General features: G+C 46.7%; 1 protein-coding gene across 1 annotated transcript in view; it reads left to right on the top strand.

Annotated features, from left to right (window-relative positions):
- rab36 (RAB36, member RAS oncogene family) overlaps positions 1-332 on the top strand; it is an 81271-nt gene that overhangs the window by 575 nt on the left and 80364 nt on the right. The gene's annotated exons all lie outside the window — the stretch shown is intronic.

Below are 332 nucleotides of genomic sequence, written 5' to 3'. Positions count from 1 at the left end.
GGGGGGGAGGAAGGTGATAGGTCAGGGAGGAGAGGGTGGAGTGGATAGGTTGAAAAGGAGATAGGCAGGTAGGACAAGTCCGGACAACTCATGGGGACAGTGCTGAGCTGGAAGTTTGGAACTAGGGTAAGGTGGGGGAAGGGGAAATGAGGAAACTATTGAAGTCCACATTGATGCCTGGGCTGAGTTCGTTTGATTTTTGAACAACAAAGTGTGGATATTTATGTTGTGTGGTTGAGGTGGTTTTTTTGAGTGCTTTGTGTGTTGGATGCAGGTACAGTAACCACGTTTAAAATGGAAGGCAAGACAATGGTTTTAAGACCACAACAGAA

This window comes from Chiloscyllium plagiosum, chromosome 25 (assembly GCF_004010195.1).
Source record: "Chiloscyllium plagiosum isolate BGI_BamShark_2017 chromosome 25, ASM401019v2, whole genome shotgun sequence".
Lineage (NCBI taxonomy): Eukaryota > Metazoa > Chordata > Chondrichthyes > Orectolobiformes > Hemiscylliidae > Chiloscyllium > Chiloscyllium plagiosum.
Note: the sequence above shows the minus strand (reverse complement) of the source record. Positions and strands in the feature narration are given on the sequence as shown.